A 13,686-nucleotide genomic window follows, 5' to 3' on the forward strand; every position below is an offset into this window, starting at 1 on the left:
ACAGAAAGTAGATTAGTGGCTTTGTGGGACAGGGGATGAGAAGAGGGGTTAATGGTATCATTTCAATTTTAGCATATGTACTGCTGAAGCGAGCACAGGAAGGGTTAACTGTAAATTGGCATAAGGGATTTTATCAGAGGGATTAAAACATTCTGAAACTGACTTATGGTGTGACGGTTGCACCACTTGATAAAGTGACTAAAATCACTGAATTGTACATTTGAAATGAGTGAGATATATTTCAATAAATCTGCTTTTAAAAAGTTAATGACAATGGTTCTCTAAACCCAGCTGCTACATGAGGAAGCCCAAGCTGGACACCTGTCAGAAAACCAAGGCACCCTAATGGATACACGAGTGACCCCAGAGAAGACCAGCAGAAGAAATGTGCAGCCAACCCACAAAATCATTTTGAGCCTTCTGGCCTCTAGTTATCATGACTGTCTACACCCCTAAAAAGCTGAAGTACTTGTCAAGGGATTCTGGTGACCAGGTATTACAAAGGTTCCTGATGAGTTTGGGAAAAAAAAAAAAAAAAGAAATGATTTTGTTCTAATTCTCAATGAATTATTTCAATCGATGATCCTGAACAAATCCCCAAGTTTACTCTCCCTGTTCTACAATGAGAAGACATTATAAAGCAGAAGAACTCACTCCTTGGAGACAGTCTGTCTAGCTTTGAAACCTGATTTAGACACTTAATATTAACAGTGCAAAAAAAATTAATGACAATGAGAACACGGGACTTCCAAAATATATGGGACCTGCCCAAAGTTATAGCCAAAAGAAGTCACAGCTTTAGATTCTTATTATTCAATAAAACTAAAATAAATGATTTAATAAGCAGTCAAGAATCTAGAAAAGAACTAAAGTCTTTATTTCAAAAAGTTGAGGATAGAATTATTTAAGACAAAATAAAAAGTGACCAATTTAAAAACAGTAAAAATGATAACTAAAACCAAGAGCTATTCTTTGAAAAATGAATTAAAGTAGATAATATCAGACAAATCTCACTGACAGTACTGAAACAAAAGCCAGCAATGAGAAAAGAAGCATTTTAACAAGACATAAAAATGTACTTTTAAAAATTGAAATTGCTATATACACCTTTAATGGATAATTTGCAAATTTAACCAAAATAGCCAATTTTCTAAGAAAATAATTTTTAAAAAAACTTACAGAGGGCTTTCCTGGTGGTGCAGTGGTTAAGAACCCGCCTGCCAATGCAGGGGACACAGGTTTGAGCCCTGGTCTGGGAAGATCCCACATGCCGCAGAACAACTAATCCCATGCGCCACAACTACCAAGACTGTGCTCTAGAACCCGTGCGCCTACAGCCTGTGCTCTGCAACAAGAGAAGCCACCGCAATGAGAAGCCTGTGCACTGCAATAAAAGAGTAGCCCCCGCTCGCCACAGCTAGAGAAAGCCCGCACACAGCAACAAAGACCCAACGCAGCCAAAAATAAATAAATAAATAAATTTATTTTTTAAAAAAAAACAACTTACAGGAAAAGCTAAACAGAGAATCAACAATAGAAAAAATTGAACAGGCCGTCAAAGATTTATCCTATAACAATTCCTATCAAGCCTACTAAATTCTTAATTCATCTGTATAAGCAAAAAGGTTCTAGGTCAAGTGAACAGAACTCTAACCTGAGTCATAAAAACAGAGTGACGGCCCCTCAGCCAACTCCCAGACTTGTGTCAGTGTACAGACCTAGAAGCCCTTGAATGAAGGGGAGGCTGGATCTCCTTCAGGAAGAACCCCAAATACACCACTAACAGTACCTTTCCCTAAATGGTCCCTAAAGCCTTGTACCAGGGTAAACTGTACATTGGGGAGAAGAAAATAATCAGGGGGCTCCGGGAGGGCTCACGCCAGAGTGCTTCCCACAGCTTCTGCTGCCGGTGTCCTTGTCCCCGTGGTGAGCCACAGCCACCCCCACCTCTGCGGGAGCCCCTCCAACACTAGTAGCTTAACAGTTTAGGCAGAAGAGAGATGTGATAATGCCTCGAGATAGATAAAGTCTTGGCCTGCTGGAGAAATTCAAGAGTACTGTGTGATGGGAAATGAATGTGGACATGATGGCTGGACCTGGAGCAGCCATCTTGAGCCAGCAGGTAACCTTGGTAATGGAGCTACACATGCATGAGCAATCACACAGAAGGTGCCGGATCTCTGAGGACTTTGTGGAACAGACTTACCATATCAGCATTGAACTACTTACCTCTAAAACCTTTCCCTATCCAAGAAATAAATTTTCATTTTACTTAAAAAAAAAGAAAAAGAAAAAAAGAAAATAACCACACCTTTCAGGAACACTGGCTCTGAACTGACACTAATTTTACGAGACCCAAAACATCACTGTGGCCTTCCAGTCAGAGTAGGGGCTTATGGAGGTCAGGTGATCAATGGAATTTTAGCTCAGGTTCATCTCACAGTGCGTCCAGTGGGTCCCTGAACCCATACTGTGGCTATTTTCTCAGTTCCAGAATGCATCATTGGGAGAGACATACTGAGCAGCTGGCAGAATCCCTGCAGTGGTTTTCTGACCTGTTGAGGGAGGGCTATTATGGTGGGAAAGGGCAAGTGGAACCATTAGAATTGCCTCTACCTAGGAAAATAGTAAATAAAAGCAATGCCACATCCCTGGAGGGACTGCAGAGATTATCCAAAGATAACTCTTCTCCTTTTGAGAAACAGCTCTTGGCCTGCTACTGGGCCTTGGTGGAGACTGAACACATGACCCAGGGCCACTGAGTTATCATGCAACCTGAGCTGCCTGTTACTAACTGTGTGTTATCTGACTCACCCAGTGTGCACAGCAACTTTCCATCATCAAGTGGATCTGGTACATATACATATGTGATCAGGCCCTAGCAGCCCTAAAGGCACAAATAAGTTACATTAAGAAGTGACCCAAATGCCCATGGCCCCCACTCCTGCTACACAGCCTTTTCTCTCCCAGGCTGCACCTATGGACTCATGGGGAGTTCCCTATGATCAGCTGACAGAGGAGACGACTTGGGCTTGGTTTACAGATGGTTCTGTGTGATATGCAGGCACTACCTAAAAGTGAGCAGCTGCAGCATTACCAGCCCCCACCCCTCAAGGACATCGCTGAAGGACACTGGCGAAGAAAAATTCCCCAGTGGGCAGAACTTTGGGCAGCGCACCTGGTTGTTCACTTTGCTTGGAAGAAGAAATGGCCAAACATGAAATTATATACCAATTCATGGGCTGTGGCCAGTGGTTTGGCTGGATGGTCGGGAGCTTGGAAAGAACATAACTGGAAAACTGGTGACGAAGAAATTTGGGTATGTAGATAGACCTCTCTGAATGGGCAAAAGACGTGAAAATATTTGTGTCCCATGTGAATGTTCACCAGAGAGTGTCCTCAACGGAGGAGGATTTTAATAACCAAATGGATAGGATAATAGATTTTGTCGATGCCAGTCCGTCTCTTTCCCCAGTTACCATGTCAACACCCCGTGGGCTCATGAGCAGCAGCACTGTGGTGGCCAGGATGGAGATTCTGCATGCACTCAGCAGCATGGACTTCCACTCGCCAAGGCCAGTGTGGCAAACTGCCAGCAGCAGAGACCAGTACTGAGTCCCCAGTATGGCACCGTTCCCCAGGGTGATCAGCCAGCTACCTGTTGGCAGATTAATTACACTGGACTATTTTCACCATGGAAGAGAACAGTGTTTTGTCCTTACTGGAATTGATGCTTACTCTGGATACAGATGTGCCTTCCCTGCATACAATGCTTCTGCCAAAAGCACTATCCATCGACTTTGACAATGCTTTATCCACTGCCATGGTATTCCACACGGTAACGCTTCTGACGAAGGAACTCACTTCACAGCAAAAAGAAGTGGGGCAGTGGGCCCATGCTCAAGGAGTTCATTGGCCTTACCATGTCCCCCACTATCCTGAAGCAACTGGATTAACAGCAGAGTGGATGGCCCTTTGAAGGCTCAGTTTCAGTGCCAGCTAGGTGACAATACCTTGTAAGGCTGGGGCAAGGTTCTCCAGAAGGTGGCATATACTCTAAATCAGCATCCAATATACGGTGCTGTTCCTCTCATAGCCCCAGGATTCAGAGAACCAGGAATAAAGGGGTTGGAAATGGGAGTGGCACCATTCAATATTACCCGCAATAATCTACTAGCAAAATTTTTGTTTCCTGTTTCCACAACATTATGCTCTGCTGGCCTCAAGAGGAATGCTTCCACCAGGAGACACGACTCCACTGAATTATAAGTTCAGACTGCCACCTGGACACTTTGGGCTCCTCACGCCTCTGAATCAACAGGCAAAGAAGAGAGTAACAGTGTTGGCCAGGGTGACTAATCCTGACTACCAAGGGGAAACTGGATGACTACTTCACAATGGAGGTAAGGAAGAATATCTGTGGAATACAGGAGGTTCCCTAAGGAGTCTCTTAGTATTACCATGCCCTGTGATTATGGTAAATGGAAAACTAAAACAACCCAATCTAGTCAGGACCACTAAGGCCCGGACCCTTCAGGAATGAAGGTTTGGGTCATCCCCCAGGTAAAAAGAATACACAACAGGTAGTAGAAGAACACAGTTATAAATACCTGTTACAACTACGTGACTGGCTGCAGAAATGAGGACTGTAATTGTAATGAGTATCTCCTCCTTATTCTGTTATGAATATATATATGTATATATACATCTATTAAGTAAATACCTTTGTTTCCTTTCCTCTCTTATTCCCTTATTATGTAACATAAAATGTACTGACCTTATCAGTATTTAAGCACTGTCAACTTTACATAACAGCATTTACGGAGAAGAGTAAAATCACGCTAAATTTTACCTCCTCTTCTGGGGCCAAGGGATTAGCACATTTTCAGTTGTATGCATGATAGCTGTATCATATTAGGTGAAATTATGATCTTGTAATTGTCTTTATTTGGAGATTCAGCATGGTTTAAGGAAATGCGTATGGGTGCCAAGTTGACAAGGGGTGAACTTGTGATTGTTAATTTAATGTGTCAACTTGAATGGGCTAAGGGACGCCCAGAAAGCTGGTAAAAATATTATTTCTGGGTATGCCTGTGAGAGTGTTACTGGAAGAGATTAGCATTTGAATTGGTAAACTGAGTAGAGAAGATCACCCTCACCAATGCAAGTGGGCATCACCCAATCGGTTGAGGGCCTGAATGGAGCAAAGAGGTGGTGAATTTGCTTGAACTGGGACATCCACCTTCTCCGGCCCTTGGAAAGGTGACCACTGCTTTGCTTGGAATCTCAAGCTCCTTGTTCCATGGTCTGCAATGTTCTTCTGGGCAGGAAGTCAGGCTACCCCAGGGCTCATGTTGCAGGTTTCCTTTCTTTGAGAAATCACAGTCCTGTACTGTCCATTATCCGTCTGAAAACAGTTGTTACACACACGTGGCCTAGTCTTCAAGTTGTTTTATGGCAACACGGTAAAACCAGTCTATTACTTCATCATGGCCAGAAACCTCATTACGCTTGAGAGTTATGTTTTCTGACTACAGTACGATTAAGAATAACAAAAAGGACAATAACTTCCCAAATATTTGGAAATTACACAACACACTTGTAAATAATTCATGGAGAAATGAATATATCAACAATGGAAGTTAGAAAATAATTTGAACTAAATGATTATGAAAATACAATACATCAAAATTTCTGAGATGCAGCTAAAGTAGTGCTTACAGAGCAATGTACAGCGTTAAGTACTTATATTAGGAAAAAAGGTTTAAAATTAATGATCTACCTTAAGAAACTAGAAAAATTAGGCAAAATTAAATCCTAAGAAAGTAGGATGGAAATAATAAAGAGAGGTAAATTTAAAAAAATAATTATAAAAAACACATCCAAAGTTTTTAAAAGAGATTAATAAAATGTATAAACCCTTCACGAAACTTATCTAAGAAAATGAGAAAACACAAATTACCAATATCATGCATGATAAAGGAGACATCACTACAGAACCTACAAATTTTAAAATGATAATAGGGGATATAATGAACAACATGCTCTGATAAACTCTACAACCTGAACATACTTCCATGAAAATACAACCTGGATGCAAGAAGAAATAAACAATCTGAATAGTCCCATATCTCTTAAGAAGTTAAAACTGTAATTAAAATTTTTTCCTCACAGAAAACTCCAGATGTAGATGGTTTCACTGATGAAGTCTATCAATCAACTGAGGCAGAAATACAGTCAGAATTCAATCCTAACCAAAGTCCATTAGAGAAATATGGATGAGGGACAACTTCCCAATGTTTTATAGGTCCAGTAATATCTTGATACCAAAATCTGAGGACACTGCAAGTAAAAAATAAAGAAACCAATACTTCTTATGTAGAAAGACTCATACATCCTAAAGTAATTTTTTGCAAAACAAATCCAGCAACACATAAAAAGAATAATGCATTCTAATCAAATGAAGTTTATCCCAGGAATACAAGGTTGGTTTAACATTTGAAAATCAACTGATGTTATTCACCACAGTAAGAGAATAAAGGAGAAAAATCACATGATCATCTCAATAAATGCAGAAAAAGAATTTGATAACATTTATTAAAACTTAGAATCAGGGACTTCCCTGGTGGTCCAGTGGTAAAGAATCCGCCTTCCAAAGCAGGGGACACGGGTTTGATCCCTGGTCGGGGAACTAAGAGCCCACATGCTGCAGGGCAAGTAAGTCCATACACCACAAGTACTGAGCCCGCAGGCCTCAACTAGAGAGCCTGCGTGCCGCAAACTACCGAGCCCACACGCTCTGGAGCCCACGTGCCACAACGAAGAGCACGCACACCGTAATGAAAGATCCCGCACGCCGCAACAAAGATCCCGCAACTAAGACCCAACACAGGCAAAACAAACTAACTAAATAAATATTTTAAAAAATTAAAAAACAAAAAACTAAAACCCTTAGAACCAATTCATGGTAAAAGCTCTCAGCAAACCAGAAACAGTAAAGATCTTTCTCAATCTAATAACAGGTATCTACGTACAAAAAAGCCCCGGGCTTCCCTGGTGGCACAGTGGTTGAGAGTCCGCCTGCCGATGGAGGGGACACGAGTTTGTGCCCTGGTCCGGGAAGATCCCACAGGCCGCGGAGCGGCTGGGCCCGTGAGCCATGGCCGCTGAGCCTGCGTGTCCGGAGCCTGTGCTCCACAACGGGAGAGGCCACAACAGTGAGAGGCCCGCGTACCGCAAAAAAAAAAAAAAAAAAAGCCCCAATTAACCTTAAAGCTAAGATCATACCTGATGGTGAAAAATTCAATAACTTCTGTCAAAAACAACACAGTTATTCTCTCACCACTTATATCTGATGTACTAGAGGTCCTAGCCAGTGCAATAAATAAATAAGAAGCATACATATTGGAAAAAAAGAGGTAAAACTGTCTTTCTTCACAGACCATATGATAACATACAGGGAAAAACCAAAGGGATATTCAAAGAAACTACTAGAACTAATAGGCAAATTTAGCAAGATTGAAGAATACAAAGTCAATGAACAAAACACGAGTGCACTTCTATATTCCAGCAGGAAACAATTGGAAGATGAAAACTTAAAAACAGTACCACTTACAAAAGCATAAAAAAACATGAAACAGTTGGTGGTTAAATGCAATGAACGATATACAAGACTTTTATACTGAAAACTACAAAACAATGATGAGAGAAATTAAGGAGGAACTAAATAAATGGAGAGAGATATACCATATTGTTGGATCGAGACTCAGTATGTTAAGATCTGTTCTCTACAAATTGAACTATAGATTCAACACAATTTCACTCAAAATCGCAAGATTTTTTGGTAGCAGTTGACAAGTTGATTGCAAACTTACATGGAAATGCAATGAACCTAGAATAGCCAAAACAATTCAGAAGAAGCAATTTGCATGACACATATTTCAAGATTTACAAAGCTACAGTATTGGCAGTGTAGTATGTTAAACTAATAGATTAAAGAACATATTATGAGAGGCAAGAAAGAGAGCCACTTGACTTTTAAGAAAGGCATTAATTCAATTCAATGTGGAAAGGAAGTTCTAAGGCATATCCTATAAATGGTACTGGAACAATTAGATTTCTGCAAGGGGAAAGAAATACTGGGATCCCTACCTCACATAATACCCAATAACAAAAGTGAGATGGCTCATATTTCTGAAGGTGAAAACCAAACCTATAAAGTTTGTCAAAGAAAACATAGAACATATTCACAACGTTAGGGTAGGCAAAGATTTCTTAGAACACAAAAGGTGTTAATAAAAAAGTTGTTAATTTGAACTTCAGCAAATATAATTTTTTTGAATTTTTGAATCTTGTTTTATTTATATTTTTATACAGCAGGTTCTTATTAGTTATCTATTTTATATTCGTGTATATATGTCAATCCCAATCTCCCAATTCATCCCACCACCACCACCTGCCCCCCCGCCACCTTCCCCCCTTGGTGTCCATATGCTTGTTCTCTACAAATGTGTCTCTATTTCTGTCAGGCAAACCGGTTCATCTGTACCATTTTTCTAGGTTCCACATAAATGCGTTAATATACGATATTTGTTTTTCTCTTTCTGACTTACTTCACTCTGTCTGACAGTCTCTAGATCCATCCACGTCTCTACAAATGACCCAGTTTCGTTCCTTTTTATGGCTGGAACTTCAGCAAAATTTAAAAACTTCTGCTCATTACTGAAAAGTGAAAAGACAAGCCAAAGACTGGAAGAAACTATTCACAATTTATATATCCAACAGAGGACTCTTACATAGATTATGTAAAGAACTTGCATACATAGAACCTTCTAAAAAAAGACAATCTAATAAAAAAAAAAGGACAAAGCAGTTGGACACTTACTTCACATGTGCATAACACAAAGCATATGAATTGCTCTTAAGTGTATAAGCAAGTGCTCAACATCATTAGTCAACAGAGAAATGCAAATTCAAACCACCAAGATACCACTTCACACTCACTAGAATGGAAAAAAAAAAAACCAACACCTAATATTGTGAGGATGTGAACAAACTGAAACTCATACATTGCTAAAGTGAATACAAATTGTTAAGACCACGTATCTTGGAAAACTGGCAGTTTCTAATGATGTTAACCACATAACTAGCCTATTACCAAGAAATTACATTCTAGTTTCAGGAATAAACACTCTTCTCTACAGAATCATTCTTTAATACACTATTCAATAATGACTGACCCCCTATTTGTTAAGTCATATGCTAAGTGTTGAAGACACGAGTTCTTGCCCTAACAGTTAATGATAAGCACACAATAAATAAGCAATTCCCAAAAGTCATGTGGGAGGAGGGGAATGGAGCACATAAATCTTATTGTAGAGTACCTTTTCTCAAACTTGCCTGACATATGAATCACTTGGGGCACTCTTGAAAAATACAGATTCCAGAGTCTAATTTGGAGGCCAGAAATAATAGGAAATTTCTATAACCTGAAGATTTAGGGAAACATAAAAAGACCTAACCTAATCTAAGGCCTTCATGAGAAAGTGTCCTTTAACCTTTAACCTGAGATCGGAAAGAAGAGCAAGGAGGCGTTAGCTGTAATACTGATTATCATACCAATTTAGTATTAGATTTTTATATAAAGGATATAGTGTCACACACAAAATGCATCTGGAGTTTTTAAAACTGAGAGTTGTATTTAAAAAGCAATTAAAAACTAAAATTTTGGATTTCACAGATAATTAAGTAGGAAATAATATAGCATGCTTGCATTGATAAAGGTAAGGAAAAGCCTATAAAGAAAGTGACATCTATCTAAGCTAAATCATGCAGATCACGTAGCGGCTGGCTAGACTAAGGAGCAGGGAAGTGAACAAAGCACCTCAACCTAAGGGGACAAATATGGGACGGCCCCAAGGTTAGAGAAGGGTAAGAAGAAGGGACAGGATAACTAGACTTATGTATAAAAGTGAACTCATTATTGTTGATGGTACTCTCATTGAGCTAGGAAACTAGGAGGAAGAATACTTTTCTGTTCTTTATATTATTTTGATTTTGGGTAGGGAGCAGTGGTGATGATGAGTTCATTTTTATACATAGTAAGTTCAAGGGCCTATAACAATTTGAAATAGATATACAGATGTGAAGCTTAGGAATTATCTGGACTGGAAATATTCAACTTTCAACTAATGTTTCAGAAATTCTTTTTAGCTGGTAGCTGAAAAGATTTGGCCCAATATCAAGAGCTTAACAGCCTTTTATTTATTTATTTTTTACTGCGCTAAAACTGGCTAGCAGTTGTTAACGTTTGGGGTTATGGGCTTACTGAAGATTTGATAAAAGTCTGAGAAAATGCACATACATACACATATAATTTAAAGGATTTATGGACTTCTATAGTACATTTAAAAACTGCAAGTTTGGACTTCCCTGATGGCGCAGTGGTTAAGAATCTGCCTGCCAATGCAGGGGACACAGGTTCGATCCCTGGTCCAGGAAAATCCCACATGCCGTGGAGCAACTAAGCCCGTGTGCTACAACTACTTAGCCTGCGCTCTAGAGCCCGCGAGCCACAGCTACTGAGCCCACGTGCTGCAACAACTGAAGCCCATGTGCCTAGAGCTCGTGCTCTGCAACGAGAGGCCACCGCAATGAGAAGCCCACGCACCGCAATGAAGAGTGGCCCCCACTCGCTGCAACTAGAGAAAGCCCATGCACAGCAACGAAGACTCAAAAATAAAAATAAAAAAATAAATAAAATAAAAATAAATTAAAAAAAACCTGGAAGTTTGTAACTCCTGGCTTAAGAGATTTTATTTAAGTCAGTAAAGATTCTACTCTAGGAATGCCAGGTAAATGTTTAAAATAAAGACTGGGTATAAAGAAAGCTAGTTTATCAAAATAACTAACATTAAAATAGATAAGGGGTTTTCTTACTTTTTGGACTCTGGTACTCTTCACATTCTTAAAAAGTACTGAAAACCCCCAGGAGTATTTGTTTATGTTGGTAATATCTATTAATACTTATATTAGAAAGTAAAACAAAAATTTTAAATTTATTCATAAACCCATTACTTAATATAAGTAACACTTTCAATTTAAAAAACGTATATTTTCCAAAAAATTAGCAAGAAAACCATATTTTGCAAATCTCTCTACTATATGCCTTTACAAGCTGGAGCCTCATTCACATCTGATTCTGCATTCAAATCTACCTTCAATGTTTTGCAAGCTTCATTCTTAAATATGAAGACACCCAAGTTCAAGAACTTTGACAAAAGGAAAAATTTTAGTATAACAAAAATACTTGCAAATCATGTATCTGATAAGGGTCTATCATCCAGCATATCCAAAGAAGTCTTACAAGTCCAACAAAAAGACAAACAACACAATTTTTAAAATGATCAAAGGATCTGAATAAACACTTTTCCAAAGAGAATATACAAATGGCCAATAAACATATGAAAAGATGCTCAACGTATTAGGTAAATGCAAATCAAAACCACAGTGAGATACCACTTTATACCCACTAGGATAACTATTAAACTAGAGAGTAAGTACTGTCAAGGAAATGGAGAAATTGGAACTCTCTTACAGTGCTGGTGGGAATGTAAAACGGCACAGCCATTCTGGAAAACAATCTGGCAGTTCCTCAAAAAAAAAAAAAAAACCATACAGAACGACCATGTGATCCAGCAATTCCGCTCCCAGGCATATAACCCTTTTTATTCTGCTCTCCCAGCTCTCACTCATCAAACTATTCTCTCCGGTGTTTTCAATCCCGGAAGCAAACCAGAAGCTGCTCTCCTCCCTCTGACACCTCCCTCATCCCTACCGGGTCTTGTCAGTTTTAACCCTTGACGCATCTTGGTCAAGAGACCACTGACTGTTAACATGGATCCGGGCAACAACCTCCTACCTGGCCAGAATAATCTTTCCAGAATGCAGATCTGGTCAGTTCACCCCACTGCTTAAAACTAAGCAACAGACTGTCACTGTTCTTTGGATAACGATTAAAGCTTTAGTACCGTCTGCAAGACCCCCCCACCACGCCCCGAGGGCCTGGGCTCTGCAGGAACCTTGGCACTTCGTGGGCTCCAGATGCACCGGCCACCGTGCTTCCTCACACAGGTTGGGCCACGTGCGTCCTCCGCCTGCCGCACCCCGGCCCCCCAACCACCTACAATTACTGCTCAACCTTCAGACCTCACCCCCAATATCCGTTTTTTAGGGAAACCTTCCTGGCCCTCCACACAACATCAGGAACGTCCGCCAGTTTGGAAAACATCCCACTCTTCTGCCGTCCGTCCCACATAGCAGGGTAATTAACTAATGTCCAGCGTCCGTTTCTCGCTCTGGACCGTGGCTGGTTGCTGCCGTACCCCGCGCCCGCTGCACAGGCCCCATTCGTATTTGTCGCAACCATACACGCGTGAGTGAACTCCCGCCTTTCCCAGGAGAAATAAACGTCAGGTCCCGCAACGCAGCTCGAAAAGAACTTTAGACGCGCAAGTCCGCCCCGGCGCCCGCGAAGCGAGGCTGTGGGACCCGCTTGGAACCGAACGCAAAGGTACCACATTGGGGGATTCTGGAACTCCAAGGCCCCCGACGTACGCGCAAACCCTGCGGACCACGGCGGTGCCCCCGGACCCTGCCCGCTTCCCCTTCCAGGATCCGCTGGAGGAGGCCTCGTTGGCCTCCTTCACGCCGCGCGGCCCTCGGCGCCGATGGGCCCTTGGCGGGGACTCGCCGCCACTGGGCTTCGCTGCCCCGATCCCCACGCTCCCGGCCTCCGCCCTAGCCTGCCCGCAGCCGCCCACCCCGCCAGCCCGACTCCCCGCTTGTCGTACCTCGGAACCGCGCTGTCGCCGCCGCCGTCCGTGAGGCGTCCCGTCTCGGCCGCCGCCTCAGAGGGAGTTGCGCTCCTCGTGCAGCCGCGGGTCCCGCCGGGTAACGGCCGTCCGCGGCCCGCCCACTGCCTGGCGGGGCGCTCCCATTGGCCGGCGCGCACAGAGGCGGCTCTGTGATTGGCCCGGCGTGCGGGCGCGAACGGAGTCACCTGCTGGGATTTTGCATTTCCCGTGGTGGGGGAGGGGAGACGTCTGGCCCGCGGGCTCAGCTCGCAACGACTCCCAGAGAGGCTTTAACTGCTCTGCAGCCCGCGACCCGTGACCTTCGACCCGTCTGGACGGCGCGGCTGTGCAAAGCCACTGGAGGAAAAAAGCTGGGCGGCGCTCCCCGCCACCGCCGGCAGGGGCCCAATTGGCCCCCGGTTCGGGCCCGGCGCCCGCCAGGTCCCGCGCCCACAGTGTCCGGACAGCCGGCCCTGGCTGCCCTCCTTGGACAGCTGTCCCCACCGACACGTGTCCCTTCTTCCTGTCTAACACAGCGTGTCCTCCCTCGAGGGGTCTTTTACAATATCATTAGCAGGGCCCGGGCTAGGGTGAGAGAATGAGGCATTTACTTGCCTTGGGCGCAGAATTTAAGGGGGCGTCAAAAATCTCCACGATCAAGATAAGTGATATTTTAATGCAGTCGTTGAAGGCAATCAAAAGTAATGAAAAATCCAAGATGGACAAAATAGCCCCATCAGCACTCCTAATTTTTCCTTCTGCCTCCGGCTCTAACGTGGCTCCTCAACGGACTGTTATCCTGTCTTTAAAAATGTTCACTTTTTTCATCATG

The sequence above is a fragment of the Mesoplodon mirus genome (genome assembly GCF_964341445.2).
Source record: "Mesoplodon mirus genome assembly, chromosome: 8".
NCBI lineage: Eukaryota > Metazoa > Chordata > Mammalia > Artiodactyla > Ziphiidae > Mesoplodon > Mesoplodon mirus.